This window comes from Pseudophryne corroboree, chromosome 10 (assembly GCF_028390025.1).
Source record: "Pseudophryne corroboree isolate aPseCor3 chromosome 10, aPseCor3.hap2, whole genome shotgun sequence".
Lineage (NCBI taxonomy): Eukaryota > Metazoa > Chordata > Amphibia > Anura > Myobatrachidae > Pseudophryne > Pseudophryne corroboree.
The window spans coordinates 212,670,860-212,689,003 of record NC_086453.1 but is presented as its reverse complement, the minus strand read 5'-3'; the positions used below and the strand labels follow the sequence as shown (position 1 = coordinate 212,689,003).

The following is an 18,144-nucleotide window of genomic DNA, read 5'->3' as shown; positions in this document are numbered from 1 at the left end:
ATCATCACCCTCCGATATATCACCGTGTACATCCCCCTCCTCACAGATTATCAATTCGTCCCCACTGGAATCCACCATCTCAGCTCCCTGTGTACTTTGTGGAGGCAATTGCTGCTGGTCAATGTCTCCGCGGAGGAATTGATTATAATTCATTTTAATGAACATCATCTTCTCCACATTTTCTGGATGTAACCTCGTACGCCGATTGCTGACAAGGTGAGCGGCGGCACTAAACACTCTTTCGGAGTACACACTTGTGGGAGGGCAACTTAGGTAGAATAAAGCCAGTTTGTGCAAGGGCCTCCAAATTGCCTCTTTTTCCTGCCAGTATAAGTACGGACTGTGTGACGTGCCTACTTGGATGCGGTCACTCATATAATCCTCCACCATTCTATCAATGTTGAGAGAATCATATGCAGTGACAGTAGACGACATGTCCGTAATCGTTGTCAGGTCCTTCAGTCCGGACCAGATGTCAGCATCAGCAGTCGCTCCAGACTGCCCTGCATCACCGCCAGCGGGTGGGCTCGGAATTCTGAGCCTTTTCCTCGCACCCCCAGTTGCGGGAGAATGTGAAGGAGGAGATGTTGACAGGTCGCGTTCCGCTTGACTTGACAATTTTGTCACCAGCAGGTCTTTCAACCCCAGCAGACTTGTGTCTGCCGGAAAGAGAGATCCAAGGTAGGCTTTAAATCTAGGATCGAGCACGGTGGCCAAAATGTAGTGCTCTGATTTCAACAGATTGACCACCCGTGAATCCTTGTTAAGCGAATTAAGGGCTCCATCCACAAGTCCCACATGCCTAGCGGAATCGCTCCGTGTTAGCTCCTCCTTCAATGTCTCCAGCTTCTTCTGCAAAAGCCTGATGAGGGGAATGACCTGACTCAGGCTGGCAGTGTCTGAACTGACTTCACGTGTGGCAAGTTCAAAGGGCATCAGAACCTTGCACAACGTTGAAATCATTCTCCACTGCGCCTGAGACAGGTGCATTCCACCTACTATATCGTGCTCAATTGTATAGGCTTGAATGGCCTTTTGCTGCTCCTCCAACCTCTGAAGCATATAGAGGGTTGAATTCCACCTCGTTACCACTTCTTGCTTCAGATGATGGCAGGGCAGGTTCAGTAGTTTTTGGTGGTGCTCCAGTCTTCTGTACGTGGTGCCTGTACGCCGAAAGTGTCCCGCAATTCTTCTGGCCACCGACAGCATCTCTTGCACGCCCCTGTCGTTTTTTTAAAAATTCTGCACCACCAAATTCAAGGTATGTGCAAAACATGGGACGTGCTGGAATTTGCCCATATTTAATGCACACACAATATTGCTGGCATTGTCCGATGCCACAAATCCACAGGAGAGTCCAATTGGGGTAAGCCATTCCGCGATGATCTTCCTCAGTTGCCGTAAGAGGTTTTCAGCTGTGTGCGTATTCTGGAAAGCGGTGATACAAAGCGTAGCCTGCCTAGGAAAGAGTTGGCGTTTGCGAGATGCTGCTACTGGTGCCGCCGCTGCTGTTCTTGCGGCGGGAGTCCATACATCTACCCAGTGGGCTGTCACAGTCATATAGTCCTGACCCTGCCCTGCTCCACTTGTCCACATGTCCGTGGTTAAGTGGACATTGGGTACAGCTGCATTTTTTAGGACACTGGTGACTCTTTTTCTGAGGTCTGTGTACATTTTCGGTATCGCCTGCCTAGAGAAATGGAACCTAGATGGTATTTGGTACCGGGGACACAGTACCTCCAACAAGTCTCTAGTTGGCTCTGCAGTAATGATGGATACCGGAACCACGTTTCTCACCACCCAGGATGCCAAGGCCTCAGTTATCCGCTTTGCAGTAGGATGACTGCTGTGATATTTCATCTTCCTCGCAAAGGACTGTTGAACAGTCAATTGCTTACTGGAAGTAGTACAAGTGGGCTTACGACTTCCCCTCTGGGATGACCATCGACTCCCAGCGGCAACAACAGCAGCGCCAGCAGCAGTAGGCGTTACACGCAAGGATGCATCGGAGGAATCCCAGGCAGGAGAGGACTCGTCAGAATTGCCAGTGACATGGCCTGCAGGACTATTGGCATTCCTGGGGAAGGAGGAAATTGACACTGAGGGAGTTGGTGGGGTGGTTTGCGTGAGCTTGGTTACAAGAGGAAGGGATTTACTGGTCAGTGGACTGCTTCCGCTGTCACCCAAAGTTTTTGAACTTGTCACTGACTTATTATGAATGCGCTGCAGGTGACGTATAAGGGAGGATGTTCCGAGGTGGTTAACGTCCTTACCCCTACTTATTACAGCTTGACAAAGGGAACACACGGCTTGACACCTGTTGTCCGCATTTCTGGTGAAATACCTCCACACCGAAGAGCTGATTTTTTTGGTATTTTCACCTGGCATGTCAACGGCCATATTCCTCCCACGGACAACAGGTGTCTCCCCGGGTGCCTGACTTAAACAAACCACCTCACCATCAGAATCCTCCTGGTCAATTTCCTCCCCAGCGCCAGCAACACCCATATCCTCATCCTGGTGTACTTCAACACTGACATCTTCAATCTGACTATCAGGAACTGGACTGCGGGTGCTCCTTCCAGCACTTGCAGGGGGCGTGCAAATGGTGGAAGGCGCATGCTCTTCACGTCCAGTGTTGGGAAGGTCAGGCATCGCAACCGACACAATTGGACTCTCCTTGTGGATTTGGGATTTCGAAGAATGCACAGTTCTTTGCTGTGCTGCTTTTGCCAGCTTGAGTCTTTTCATTTTTCTAGCGAGAGGCTGAGTGCTTCCATCCTCATGTGAAGCTGAACCACTAGCCATGAACATAGGCCAGGGCCTCAGCCGTTCCTTGCCACTCCGTGTGGTAAATGGCATATTGGCAAGTTTACGCTTCTCCTCCGACAATTTTATTTTAGGTTTTGGAGTCCTTTTTTTTCTGATATTTGGTGTTTTGGATTTGACATGCTCTGTACTATGACATTGGGCATCGGCCTTGGCAGACGACGTTGCTGGCATTTCATCGTCTCGGCCATGACTAGTGGCAGCAGCTTCAGCACGAGGTGGAAGTGGATCTTGATCTTTCCCTAATTTTGGAACCTCAACATTTTTGTTCTCCATATTTTAATAGGCACAACTAAAAGGCACCTCAGGTAAACAATGGAGATGGATACTAGTATACAATTATGGACTGCCTGCCGAGTGCAGACACAGAGGTAGCCACAGCCGTGAACTACCGTACTGTACTGTGTCTGCTGCTAATATAGACTGGTTGATAAAGAGATGTCTATGTAACTATGTATGTATAAAGAAGAAAGAAAGAAAAACCACGGTTAGGTGGTATACAATTATGGACGGACTGCCTGCCGAGTGCAGACACAGAGGTAGCCACAGCCGTGAACTACCGTACTGTACTGTGTCTGCTGCTAATATAGACTGGTTGATAAAGAGATGTCATAGTAGTATGTATGTATAAAGAAGAAAAAAAAACCACGGTTAGGTGGTATATACAATTATGGACGGGCTGCCGAGTGCCGACACAGAGGTAGCCACAGCCGTGAACTACCGCACTGTACTGTGTCTGCTGCTAATATAGACTGGTTGATAAAGAGATAGTATACTCGTAACTAGTATGTATGTATAAAGAAAGAAAAAAAAACCACGGTTAGGTGGTATATACAATTATGGACGGGCTGCCGAGTGCCGACACAGAGGTAGCCACAGCCGTGAACTACCGCACTGTACTGTGTCTGCTGCTAATATAGACTGGTTGATAAAGAGATAGTATACTCGTAACTAGTATGTATGTATAAAGAAAGAAAAAAAAACCACGGTTAGGTGGTATATACAATTATGGACGGGCTGCCGAGTGCCGACACAGAGGTAGCCACAGCCGTGAACTACCGCACTGTACTGTGTCTGCTGCTAATATAGACTGGTTGATAAAGAGATAGTATACTCGTAACTAGTATGACTATAAAGAAAGAAAAAAAAACCACGGTTAGGTGGTATATACAATTATGGACGGGCTGCCGAGTGCCGACACAGAGGTAGCCACAGCCGTGAACTACCGCACTGTACTGTGTCTGCTGCTAATATATAGACTGGTTGATAAAGAGATAGTATACTCTTAACTAGTATGTATGTATAAAGAAAGAAAAAAAAACCACGGTTAGGTGGTATATACAATTATGGACGGGCTGCCGAGTGCCGACACAGAGGTAGCCACAGCCGTGAACTACCGCACTGTACTGTGTCTGCTGCTAATATATAGACTGGTTGATAAAGAGATAGTATACTCGTAACTAGTATGTATGTATAAAGAAAGAAAAAAAAAACCACGGTTAGGTGGTATATACAATTATGGACGGGCTGCCGAGTGCCGACACAGAGGTAGCCACAGCCGTGAACTACCGCACTGTACTGTGTCTGCTGCTAATATAGACTGGTTGATAAAGAGATAGTATACTCGTAACTAGTATGACTATAAAGAAAGAAAAAAAAACCACGGTTAGGTGGTATATACAATTATGGACGGGCTGCCGAGTGCCGACACAGAGGTAGCCACAGCCGTGAACTACCGCACTGTACTGTGTCTGCTGCTAATATAGACTGGTTGATAAAGAGATAGTATACTACTAATATTATATATACTGGTGGTCAGGTCACTGGTCACTAGTCACACTGGCAGTGGCACTCCTGCAGCAAAAGTGTGCACTGTTTAATTTTAATATAATATTATGTACTCCTGGCTCCTGCTATAACCTATAACTGGCACTGCAGTGCTCCCCAGTCTCCCCCACAATTATAAGCTGTGTGAGCTGAGCACAGTCAGATATATATATACATTGATGCAGCACACTGGGCTGAGCAGTGCACACAGATATGGTATGTGACTGAGTCACTGTGTGTATCGTTTTTTTCAGGCAGAGAATGGATATATTAAATAAAACAAACAACTGCACTGTCTGGTGGTCACTGTGGTCGTCAGTCACTAAACTCTGCACTCTCTTCTACAGTATCACAGCCTCAGGTCAATCTCTCTCTCTCTCTCTCAACCGTAATCTAAATGGAGAGGACGCCAGCCACGTCCTCTCCCTATCAATCTCAATGCACGTGTGAAAATGGCGGCGACGCGCGGCTCCTTATATAGAATCCGAGTCTCGCGAGAATCCGACAGCGTCATGATGACGTTCGGGCGCGCTCGGGTTAACCGAGCAAGGCGGGAGGATCCGAGTCTGCTCGGAACCGTGAAAAAAACGTGAAGTTCGTGCGGGTTCGGATTCAGAGAAACCGAACCCGCTCATCTCTAAGTGTAATAGGTTGTGGTTTCTAATCCTGGCTATGACACTTGTAAAACGTGTATCTACAGTGTAATAAAAAGAGTGTGATTTGTAAGGTGCAGGGACCAGTGAGGAAGTTGGCCACTGAAGAGATAGCAGCAGCTATCAATTAACTTAATTCAATGGTGTCACAGAATGGGAGGAGAGGTGCCCCCTTCAGAGCAGGAGCCTGGAGGCAGATGACTCCGTTGCCTCCCAGAGTTACGCCTCTGGTTGGATTGGATAAGACATGAGTAAGGTCCCCTAATTTTCCCCTTGCTGAGCTTCAATTACTACCCGTCCTGTTAATGCTCAAGGGGCTAACACCCCCTCCTGTGGTTGCCTAGGAGATGTCAGCAGGACCAGTGAGCGGATGGGCACTAGGACCCTTGGACTTACTTATAATGGAGGAGGGAGTGAGAAGGCTGACGGAGTTTTGATTGACTGAGACAGAGCGGGAAAAAGAGGAGGCGGGGTTCACACCAGTGTGTGTGAGAGGAGACACGCTGTGGAGAGTGGAGCTACCGCTGAGGAAACCGCTGTGAGGAGACATGCTGTGGAGAGCAGATCTACTGCTGAGGAGACCACTGTGAGGAGACACGCTGTGGAGAGCGGAGCTGCCACTGAGGAAACCGCTGTGAGAGCCGGCAGCCGCTGCAGTGACACCAGCCTGCCCAGTACTGAGAGCTGCTGGGAAAGGTCTCATGTGATAGAGGGGAGTGGGTGAAGCCACTGATAGCAGGTACCTACCTCTGACGCACAGACACTCCAGCTAATGCCCTCAGTTAGAAACCCAGAGTCACCCAGCTCCGCATACACAGCTGAATAGGGGTCAGATGAGAGTGTGAGACGCTCTTCCTTTTACTTGGCAGACACAGCTATTAGGAGTACTGGACAGTATCAAATATTGTACCTTTCAACAAGGGAGCCCACTTAATGCCCAACACAAACCCTTTTGGTTATAATTTACCTCAGGAAAGGCAGGTATCCGATAGCACAAGAAACTCTAAACTGCCTCAGTGACATTAACCCACAACAGTGTGTCAGGCAAGTGAGGGGTTCACTACGGCTGGCCGGCGGTCGGGCTCCCGGCGACCAGCATACCGGCGCCGGGAGCCCGACCGCCGGCTTACCGACAGTGTGGCGAGGGCAAATGAGCCACTTGCAGGCTCGCTGCGCTCGCCACGCTACGGGCACGGTGGCGCGCTACGCGCGCCAAACTATTTTATTCTCCCTCTGTGGGGGTCGTGGACCCCCACGAGGAAAAATAAGTGTCGGTATGCCGGCTGTCGGGCTCCCGGCGCCGGTATACTGAGCACCAGGAGCCCGACCGCCGGTATACAGAAGACCACCCGCAAGTGAGGACCCTTTGTGTACTTCAGACCCTCCACAGCTCATCTCTGTCAGTTTTATTTACACCTTGCCTGCCATCTGCTTGCACCTTGTATGTAACGCTGAACTGTACTACTAGCACAACCTAGCTATTCTGAGCCACTTGAGCTAATATAATCTACCTCTATCAGCTGTGCTTAAAATCTTATGGCTTTGACTTGAAACTGCTTTTACTTGCACCCTCAGTGATCCATGTTGCTGCCTCTATGCTTATAGACTTCTGCTAGGCTTGTCAGCTCTTGCATGCTCCCTTTATTGACTGAACTGTGAGAGGATTTTGCATGCTATACTTCGCTTTCACTGAACTGCTTGCCTTAAAACTGTACAGCTGCTGCCGCCACTCTGCTTTTATGAACTGTGCTAAATTCTGCTATTGACTTTCAATTATGAGACTTACCTGCTACCTTTGGACTGTGGATTATGAAGCGTTCATAATCCTAGTGGTTGAATTAATTACTTAGCTGCCCAGGTTTTATTGCTGTACTAGGTACTAGTGATGTGCACCGGAAATTTTTCGGGTTTTGTGTTTTGGTTTTGGATTCGGTTCCGCGGCCGTGTTTTGGATTCGGACGCGTTTTGGCAAAACCTCCCTGAAATTTTTTTGTCGGATTCGGGTGTGTTTTGGATTCGGGTGTTTTTTTACAAAAAACCCTCAAAAACAGCTTAAATCATAGAATTTGGGGGTCATTTTGATCCCATAGTATTATTAACCTCAATAACCATAATTTACACTCATTTTCAGTCTATTCTGAACACCTCACACCTCACAATATTATTTTTAGTCCTAAAATTTGCACGAGGTCGCTGGATGGCTAAGCTAAGCAACACAAGTGGCCAACACAAACACCTGGCCCATCTAGGAGTGGCACTGCAGTGTCATGCAGGATGGCACTTCAAAAAAATAGTCCCCAAAGAGCACATGATGCAAAGAAAAAAAGAGATGCACCAAGGTCGCTGTGTGACTAAGCTAAGCGACACAAGTGGCCGACACAAACACCTAGCCCATCTAGGAGTGGCACTGCAGTGTCAGGCAGGATGGCACTTCAAAAAAATTGTCCCCAAACAGCACATGATGCAAAGAAAAAAAGAGGCGCACCAAGGTCGCTGTGTGACTAAGCTAAGCGACACAAGTGGCCGACACAAACACCTAGCCCATCTAGGAGTGGCACTGCAGTGTCAGGCAGGATGGCACTTCAAAAAAATTGTCCCCAAACAGCACATGATGCAAAGAAAAAAAGAGGCGCACCAAGGTCGCTGTGTGACTAAGCTAAGCGACACAAGTGGCCGACACAAACACCTGGCCCATCTAGGAGTGGCACTGCAGTGTCAGGCAGGATGGCACTTCAAAAAAATAGTCCCCAAACAGCACATGATGCAAAGAAAAAAAGAGGCGCACCAAGGTCGCTGTGTGACTAAGCTAAGCGACACAAGTGGCCGACACAAACACCTGGCCCATCTAGGAGTGGCACGCAGTGTCAGGCAGGATGGCACTTCAAAAAAATAGTCCCCAAACAGCACATGATGCAAAGAAAAAAAGAGGCGCACCAAGGTCGCTGTGTGACTAAGCTAAGCGACACAAGTGTCCGACACAAACACCTGGCCCATCTAGGAGTGGCACTGCAGTGTCAGGCAGGATGGCACTTCCAAAAAATTGTCCCCAAACAGCACATGATGCAAAGAAAAAAAGAGGCGCACCAAGGTCGCTGTGTGACTAAGCTAAGCGACACTAGTGGCCGACACAAACACCTGGCCCATCTAGGAGTGGCACTGCAGTTTTCTAGCGAGAGGATAAGTGCTTCCATCCTCATGTGAATCTGAACCACTAGCCATGAACATAGGCCAGGGCCTCAACCGTTCCTTGCCACTCCGTGCCGTAAATGGCATATTGGCAAGTTCACGCTTCTCATCAGACGCTTTCAATTTTGATTTTTGGGTCATTTTACTGAACTTTTGTTTTTTGGATTTTACATGCTCTCTACTATGACATTGGGCATCGGCCTTGGCAGACGACGTTGATGGCATTTCATCGTCTCGGCCATGACTAGTGGCAGCAGCTTCAGCACAAGGTGGAAGTGGAACTTGATCTTTCCCTATTTTAACCTCCACATTTTTGTTCTCCATTTTTTAATGTGTGGAATTATATGCCAGTATCAATAGCAATGGCCTACTACTATATATACTGCGCACAGCTGAAATGCACCACAGGTATGGATGGATAGTATACTTGACGACACAGAGGTAGGTAGAGCAGTGGCCTTCCGTACCGTACTGCTATATATACTGGTGGTCACTGTCAGCAAAACTCTGCACTGTACTCCTCCTATATAATATACTGGTGGTCCCCAGTGCCCACAATAAAGCAGTGTGAGCACAGATATATGCAGCACACTGATCACAGATATGGAGTGTTTTTCAGGCAGACAACGTATACTGGTGGTCACTGGTCAGCAAAACTCTGCACTGTACTCCTCCTATATAATAATACAGCTGCTCCCCAGTGCCCACAATTAAGCAGTGTGAGCACAGATATATGCAGCACACTGAGCACAGATATGGAGTGTTTTTCAGGCAGACAACGTATACTGGTGGTCACTGGTCAGCAAAACTCTGCACTGTACTCCTCCTATATAATACAGCTGCTCCCCAGTCCCCACAATTAAGCAGTGTGAGCACAGATATATGCAGCACACTGAGCACAGATATGTAGTGTTTTTCAGGCAGACAACGTATACTGGTGGTCACTGGTCAGCAAAACTCTGCACTGTACTCCTCCTATATAATACAGCTGCTTCCCAGTCCCCACAGTTAAGCAGTGTGAGCACAGATATATCATAGTTACCTACTTTGCTGCCTCCTCTTCCGGGAGGAGGCAGCGTTGTAGGTGTATGAGGGGCGTGGCCAGCACAGGATAGGCGGTCCGGGGGCGTGGCCGGCAGCAGGATGGGCGGTCCGGGGGCGTAACATCAGGGTCGCGTCATCGTGACTCCGCCCCCCGCTGTGCTGTGCAGAGAAACGAGCCGCTGCATAGCGGGGGGCGGAGCTACGATGACGCGATTCAGCGCGAATCACGTCATCGGACCCCCTCAGGCCGCCCGCTTGTTCTCTGCTGCGGGCGGCCGAGAGGGAAAGCGGGAGGCTTGCCCACCTTTCCGGGGGGCCAGGAGGGTCACCCGATTTTCGGGAGCCTCCCGGCCATTCCGGGAGGGTAGGCAAGTATGAGATATATGCAGCACACTGAGCACAGATATGGAGTGTTTTTCAGACAGACAACGTATACTGGTGGTCACTGGTCAGCAAAACTCTGCTCTGTACTCCTCCTATATAATACAGCTGCTCCCCAATCCCCACAATTAAGCAGTGTGAGCACAGATATATGCAGCACACTGAGCACAGATATGGAGTGTTTTTCAGGCAGACAACGTATACTGGTGGTCACTGGTCAGCAAAACTCTGCACTGTACTCCTCCTATATAATACAGCTGCTCCCCAGTCCCCACAATTAAGCAGTGTGAGCACAGATATATGCAGCACACTGAGCACAGATATGGAGTGTTTTTCAGGCAGACAACGTATACTGGTGGTCACTGGTCAGCAAAACTCTGCACTGTACTCCTCCTATATAATACAGCTGCTCCCCAGTCCCCACAGTTAAGCAGTGTGAGCACAGATATATCATAGTTACCTACTTTGCTGCCTCCTCTTCCAGGAGGAGGCAGCGTTGTAGGTGTATGAGGGGCGTGGCCAGCACAGGATAGGCGGTCCGGGGGCGTGGCCGGCAGCAGAATGGGCGGTCCGGGGGCGTAACATCAGGGTCGCGTCATCGTGACTCCGCCCCCCGCTGTGCTGTGCAGAGAAACGAGCCGCTGCATAGAGGGGGGCGGAGCTACGATGACGCGATTCAGCGCGAATCACGTCATCGGACCCCCTCAGGCCGCCCGCTTGTTCTCTGCTGCGGGCGGCCGAGAGGGAAAGCGGGAGGCTTGCCCACCTTTCCGGGGGGCCAGGAGGGTCACCCGATTTTCGGGAGCCTCCCGGCCATTCCGGGAGGGTAGGCAAGTATGAGATATATGCAGCACACTGAGCACAGATATGGAGTGTTTTTCAGGCAGACAACGTATACTGGTGGTCACTGGTCAGCAAAACTCTGCTCTGTACTCCTCCTATATAATACAGCTGCTCCCCAATCCCCACAATTAAGCAGTGTGAGCACAGATATATGCAGCACACTGAGCACAGATATGGAGTGTTTTTCAGGCAGACAACGTATACTGGTGGTCACTGGTCAGCAAAACTCGGCACTGTACTCCTCCTATATAATACAGCTGCTCCCCAGTCCCCACAATTAAGCAGTGTGAGCACAGATATATGCAGCACACTGAGCACAGATATGGAGTGTTTTTCAGGCAGACAACGTATACTGGTGGTCACTGGTCAGCAAAACTCTGCACTGTACTCCTCCTATATAATACAGCTGCTCCCCAGTCCCCACAATTAAGCAATAAGCAGTAGCACAAATATTATTAATAAACGGAGAGGACGCCAGCCACGTCCTCTCCCTAACATTTCCAATGCATGAGTGAAAATGGCGGCGACGCGCGGCTGCTTATATAGAATCCGAATCTCGCAAGAATCCGACAGCGGGATGATGACGTTCGGGCGCGCTCGGGTTAACCGAGCCATACGGGAGAATCCGAGTATGCCTCGGACCCGTGTAAAATGGGTGAAGTTCGGGGGGGTTCGGTTTCCGAGGAACCGAACCCGCTCATCACTACTAGGTCCACGACTCAGATACCAATAGTTTGTGAGGTTATACAGTCACCAGGGAGAGGACATTATAATAGTGCAAGTTACTAGTATGTTAATGCCTTTGTGAAGGGTATATTGATCTGTTCAAATATACACTGTGACATCATTTGATTATTCATAACAGTATTGTATCTTTTGATGAGCCTCATTTTCTTTATATGTGAATCTGTATTTGCTCTTTAACTAGTTAATCTCGCAGTGGTGATCAGTTTGTTTCCTGAATAATAAATCTTATGTCACTGTCCTAATGTGTGGTGACTATTGCATTGGGTCCTCAGAGGATGGGGTTCCTTGTCCCTCTGCCTAGGGTTCCAGTAGTGAGATCCGGTCCAAGAGGTGATCCCCAGTGAAGAATCCAGGTACGTCCACCGACACCTGCACTTGCACTGACCTTCCCACAGATCATACCTGTTACAACTTACCCCCAATGGTCAAGCAATCAGAGCTACAGTAGAAGTGTACCCCTGGGACACATGCCTCTGCCTTACAATGGAATAACTGTATCATGAATGCAGCTATTGAGCATTTAGAAGATATCCCATACATCAGTGGCCCCATTTCTATGATCCGCTTACCGGATCCACTGTTCGGCAGCCATCGATGAGCCGCAATCCATCAAGAATCATGGAGATTAAACTTGTTAAATATCCCTGTATTGCTGATCCTGAAAATTTTCAGTCAAAATTGGGGAATCAGAATTTTTAAATCTGTTTAATATTTATCAAATTGGTGGGGAATATGACCCAGCAGTAATTTCCCTGGAGAATAGACAAGGTGTAGCTGAAAGAAGTGGTCAGTGTAACACCTGGCCCCTTTCCCGACATCATGTATGGTACCATAGAATCTGCCTGAAGATCAGTAATCCCCAATTGCCCACAGCCCTTGCATTGAAATTAAATAATATTACTGGTCCCCACTCTATCTACAATTCCAGTAAATCAGACATCGTGCTCCACATCTTCCCTTCTCTTCTACCGAAATCACTGTTGCCTAAGAAGTGTTCCCTACCTGCCTGGGACAAATAGGATGTCAGCAACCCAGCAGGAAGACTTTTGGTATTAGTAGCCCCCTCAACATACTCAGGGCCTAATTCAGACCTGATCGCTAGCAGGTGATTTTTGCACTGCTGCGAACAGATAGTCTACACGGGGAGTGTAAGTTAGCTGTGCAAGTGTGCGAATGCATATGTAGCAGAGCTGTACAAACAGATCTTGTGCAGTCTCTGCGCAGCCCAGGACTTACTCAGCTGCTGCAAACACTTCAGCCTGTCCGGGACCGGAATTGACGTCAGGAATCCTCCCTGCAAACGCATGGACACTCCTGCGTTTTTCCAAACACTCCCAGAAAATAGTCAGTTGCCATCCACAAACGCCTTCTTCCTTTCAATCTCCTTGCGATCGCCTGTTCGAAAGGATCCTTCACACAAACACATCGCTGAGCAGCGATCCGCTTTGTACCCATACGATGCGCCTGTGCATTGCGGTACATACGCAATTACGCATGCGCAGTTTAGACCAGATCGCCCGCTGTATGAAAACGCAACCTAGCGATCAGGTCTGAATTAGCCCCTCAGTAGCTACAGAATAAGGAAAGAAGCCTTTCCCAATAATCCCACTGATCCTAACTAAAAGCATACATTGCTGTCGAGGGGCAGAAAGCAAGTCTTAAAGCTCCAGCTCCACAAGCCTTCCCATACCCCACTTTCTGTCTCCTAAAACTGGTTATTTATCTGTTTATTTGTGAGTATACTTGGTATTACAGCAGTCTGTTTATTTCTTGACTTTATTGCTAGGACTGAATGATTCTTACCCATGCAGCAGTACCAGCACATTGTTCCCGTCCCAGGAATCTGCAGCTGTCTGGCATTCACAAGTGGCTTTATGTGCGTATTGCCGTATATGTTTCTGCATTAAACAATAACTGAGTTCCATCCGCATTCTGAAATGGAGGCTGATAAGGCAACGTCTGTGACCTCTGCTTTATATTTACATGTCATATGAAATAGTTTCAGAGAAAATAAACAGTTACGTGCAATGTCATTGAGTTCCTGTTTACCGTTATATAAATTTATGTGTCAACCCTTACTAATATATAGCCTTGCAGAACTGTCTTCTGAAAAGACATATTTAAACCACTTCATGACCAGATTGATCGGTGTAGCGTGCCTGTTTTGGGGGATGACATTATTAATATTTATTCTTTGCAAGCAGTTTGTAGATACATGTTTCGGGTTGGGTTCAGGATACTGGCGGTCGGGATCCTGGCAGTCAGCATGCTGATGCTGGGATCCCAGGCTACCTAATGCCGGCTGGGGGGAGAGTGAAACTAAGCCCCTTGTGGGCTCAGTGGCTCGCTGCGCTCACCACAGGTTCTATTCCCACTCTATGGGTGTAGTGGTAACCCACAAGTGTGTCACAGGCCACCGGGTGGTGAAGTGGTGGTGTTTCGTACCTTGATTTCCCCTGATGATGTTGGTCCCAGTCTTCTTGGACTCTGCTTTCTTTTTACCTCTGGACAAATGGCAGAAGGATGAGGACCCCCGGACATACCCCAGACACAGTGGCGGAACTAGCGAGCAGTGGGCCCAGGTGCAACAAAATGCTTTGCCCCCCCCCCCCCCCCCCATCCCATCCAAGTCCACCCCCTCACCCCTGGAGAAGATCTGGTGATCGGACCTGCTCAGGGCCAGAGAAATGGATACCTAGCAACAGTGCCGTAACTAGACATTTTAGCACTGTGTGCAAGAAACGGCATCGGAGCCCCACCCCTGCATGCAAAGCAGGGGCAGTGCGCGCTTTAGGCAAGCGCAAAAATACATAGTGGCGTGGCTTCGTGGGGAAGGGGTGTGGCCACAAAATAATACCAATTCATAAAACGGTGCACAGTAGTCTCCATTATTCAAATTACGCCGCACAGTAGCACCACTACACCAGGTAGAGACCCTTTTACACCTTACGGTGGACAGATTCCTCTTTTTACACATTACGGCAGACAGCGTCCCCTTTTTACACATTACGGCAGACAGCGTCCCCTTTTTACACATTACGGCAGACAGCGTGCACTTTTTACACATAACGGCAAACAGTGTCCCCTTTTTACACATAACGGCAGACAGCGTGCCCTTGTTACACATAGCGGCAGACAGCGTACACTTTTTACACATAACGGCAGACAGTGTGTCCTTGTTAAACATAGCGGCAGACAGCGTACACTTTTTATACATAACGGCAGACAGCGTCCCCCTTTTTACACATTACGGCAGACAGCGTCCCCTTTTTACACATTACGGCAGACAGCGTCCCCTTTTTACACATCATGGCAGACAGCGTGCCCTTGTTACACATTACGGCAGACAGCGTCCCCCTTTTTACACATTACGGCAGGCAGATTCCCCCTTTACACATTGCGGCATGCAGATTCCCCCTTTTTACACATTGCTGCAGGCAGATTCACCATTTTTACACATTGCGGCAGGCAGATTCCCTATTTTTACACATAGCGCCAGGCAGATTCCCTGTTTTTACACATTGCGGCAGGCAGATTCCCCATTTTTACACATAGCGGCAGGCAGATTCCCCCTTTTTACACATTGCGCAGACAGAAAGAAAGAAAGAAAGAAAGAAAGAAAGAAAGAAAGAAAGAAAGAAAGAAAGAAAGAAAGAGACAGAAAGAAAGAAGAATTATACTTACCCTCTCCGCTGGCTCAGGCTCCTCGGTGCAGCTTCTGACGATTCCCGGCAGGAGAGAAGGAGGAGGAGGGAGGTGGAGGAGGGAGCCGCAGCAGCGCTGTGTTATTGGTGGAGGCGCTGCTGCTGCTGCCCCTCTGCTTCACTATAGGCTGTTCTCAGAAGACAGCCTATAGTGAAGCAGAGGGGCAGCAGCAGCAGCGCCTCCACCAGTAACAAAGCGCTGCTGCGGCTCCCTCCTCCACCTCCCTCCTCCTCCTTACCCCCGTGTCGCTGCGCTCCTCTCCTCTCCGGGCAGCTGTGTGCTGCGGGCAGCGGTTGCCCGCAGCACACAGCGGCATGTAATGAGTCAGTTGGACTCATTACATGCTTTGGGCCCCTGGACAGAGGCGGGCCCCAGTGCAACGCACTGGTTGGACTAGCGGTAGTTCCGCCTCTGCCCAGACAAACAAGTCACCACACGTTAGGATGGTGACACAAAGATTTATTATCGTCACTGCTGTAAATTAAACTTTGGTTAAAGTTTCAATATGAGTACAAGTTACCATTCACAAACAATTAAGTATCCTATAACTGATGAGTTGACAGAATATGCATAACATGAAACAGCAGCAAGGATTACAACACAAATAAGTTGATAAGGCACTGTACAATATATACTACCGTTCGCTATAAAGCTAAAAAAAATGTTCCTCAGAATTGTTCCTAATATCAATTCGGGTGACAGTCTGTGGACCCCTCCGGCTCAGTTCTAGTACTAATACCAAGCTATCAAGGAGTTAGTGGTGCATAGCGAACAGTAAACAAGAAGTAGTAATAAGTCATACAGTTTGATTGTAAAGGCAGAGGTTGGCCTGCCAGCAGAGATGAAATGGCGGTTAAACCAGAGATGATGCGAATCAGTTACCTGATAAACAGCTTACATGCAAAAAAGAGTAATGGGTGGTGGTTGGAAGCAGCAGTCATTGGCAGAAAGGCTTGGTATGCTGGAACAGTGTATGCGTCGGTAGCCCTTAATAATTCCTCACCGCAGTCTCTCAGACCCCAGCTCATGTCTTTGGCTGTGAATATTTGTTCCCCTATTTTTGTAACTGTAACGCTCTCAGGGTTCCCTATTACTTATTCCTGGGGAGAAGTAAAATACTCAAATAGTTTTATGAGGTAAAAGTTGTGGTAATATGGAGCTGGATCCCTCTTGCCGCCCCTTGATGGGTTTCTCACTATCTCAGTCCCTCAGTAGAGTGAGTTATTAACTGGGTTTGGTAATATCCTAATATGTTCGGCTAATAACGGGATCTTATTAGCTCGCACTACTGGGCTCAGAAGTCCTTCAATGCAATTTAGTGTACTTTCCTCGGTACTACCTGAAGCCCCACTTACACTGTATTATGTCAATTATGGTGTATTTTCTTCAGTCTCCAGCTGTTAATTACATGCTCCGTGTATCAGAGTAACTACTACAGTTCCCTCGTGTCCACACAGTGCACCCACTGCAGCTCTCCGCTAAAAGTATCCCGCCTGACACTGCACCTCAGTTTTGTGTAGCCCGGAACTCCACACCTCATACTCCTGCACTCTCCTTGTCAGCATGTTAGCAGCGGCTCCCTCCGGTTTAACGGCCGGTCAGCAGTATGGCTCACCTCAGCGCTCACTGCACTCCTCACAGCCTCTTAGTCTCCTCAGAATGCTTCTCCTGTCATGTGCACGCTAGCGGCGTTGCTTGGTCTCCGGCTCCAGTCCCCTCTGCCGGGTCTCTATAGCGCGGTTCCTCACAGCGGCGCCCTCACGCCAACCAGGCCTTCTCCGCTTCCTGCTCTCCATATGGCCAATCCAAAGGCACATTCCTTCCCGCTCTGTAATTGTCAGAGGGTCAGCCAATCGCAGGGTACTTTTCTCCCTGCTCTCTGACTGTGACAGTTGGGCTCCTCTGATTCTAGGCTTCACTCCCCTGGGTCCTAGTGCAGGCTGCACCCCTGTTGTGACATCACTGCCTGGGATCCTTGCATTTCTATTCTGGAGTTCTGTTCCTTTGACCAGGGAGTCATCCATAGTTCCTGCCACCACAATGTTATGGGCATTACGGTGTGTGGCATAAGTTGTAATAGGCGTTACAGTGTGCTGCATAACTGTAATGGACATTACGGTGTCTGGCATAATGTGTAATGGGCATTACGGTATGTGGCATAAGTTGTTATAGGTGTTACAGTATGTGGCATAACATGTAATGGTCATTACAGTGTGTGTCATAAGTTGTAATAGGCATGACGGTGTGTGGCATTGCGTGTAATGGGCATTATGGTGTGTGATATAAGTCGTAATAGGCGTTACGATGTGTGGCATAACATGTAATGGGCATTATGGTGTGTAGCATAACGTGTACTGGGCGTAATGGACATTATGGTGTGCGGAATAATGTGGAATGGGCATTACAGTGTATGACATAATGTGTATGGGGCATTACAATAAAATTAAAAATGACAAATAATGTAATGGGCATGAATCAGATTTTTTTATTTTCCTGTGGTTTTTTTTGCCTGTGTTGTATAAGGGGCTCTACCTGGCATAATGTATATAAGGGGTACTAATGTGCAGTGAATGTGAATTGATACTATTCTGTGGCCAAGCCCCTTTCCCGTGATGCCACACCCCTATTTTTTAAGGTGCGCCTTAGGCTTACACTAACCCTGTTTAAAATGGGGGGCGCCAAAGAAAACTTTCACTCTGGGCGCCACAAGGTCTAGAACTGGCCCTGCGTGTAGGAAGGGTCATGACCTCATGGCACGACCTGTCTCTGTCACCTCCCTCCTCGTGGAACACTGTGAGAACCCAAGGCTGGGATAGTAGGACAGTATCCAAAAAGCGGGACAGTTGGGGTTATGCTTATAATAGGCAGTGGCAGATGGTTACATTAGTGGTGTTCTGCCCTGAACATCTCTGCAGACCTTCCAGGTAAA

The 18,144-nt window shown here is 48.4% G+C and overlaps 1 long non-coding RNA gene across 1 annotated transcript in view; it reads right to left on the bottom strand.

The window, feature by feature from the left end:
- LOC134965432 (uncharacterized) overlaps positions 1 to 17,033 on the bottom strand; it is a 212,594-nt gene extending 195,561 nt beyond the window's left edge. Inside the window, exon 1 of the long non-coding RNA XR_010188358.1 lies at positions 16,831 to 17,033. This is a non-coding gene — a long non-coding RNA (uncharacterized LOC134965432). The remainder of the gene's footprint in view (positions 1 to 16,830) is intronic.
- Positions 17,034 to 18,144: the final 1,111 nt, after the last annotated feature.